Source organism: Piliocolobus tephrosceles, unplaced genomic scaffold (assembly GCF_002776525.5).
Source record: "Piliocolobus tephrosceles isolate RC106 unplaced genomic scaffold, ASM277652v3 unscaffolded_30814, whole genome shotgun sequence".
In the NCBI taxonomy this organism is placed as follows: domain Eukaryota; kingdom Metazoa; phylum Chordata; class Mammalia; order Primates; family Cercopithecidae; genus Piliocolobus; species Piliocolobus tephrosceles.
This window is the reverse complement of record NW_022314104.1, coordinates 1407-1642: the sequence shown is the minus strand read 5'-3', so window position 1 is coordinate 1642 and position 236 is coordinate 1407.

The following is a 236-nucleotide window of genomic DNA, read 5'->3' as shown; positions in this document are numbered from 1 at the left end:
TCCCTGGGGCCTCAGGCCTCCCTTCCTTCCCACAGCGGCCAAGATCGCAGGTCTCTACAATGACTCGGAGCCGCCCCGGAAGACCACGCGCAGGGGGGTGCTGATGACCCTGCTGCAGCAGTCGGCCATGACCCTGCCCCTGTGGATCGGGAAGCCCGGTGACAAGTGAGGGCAGCAGCTGCCAGGGAGGGGCTGGTGCCCAGGGGCTGGGACTGACCCTTGGTTCTGCTCACAGG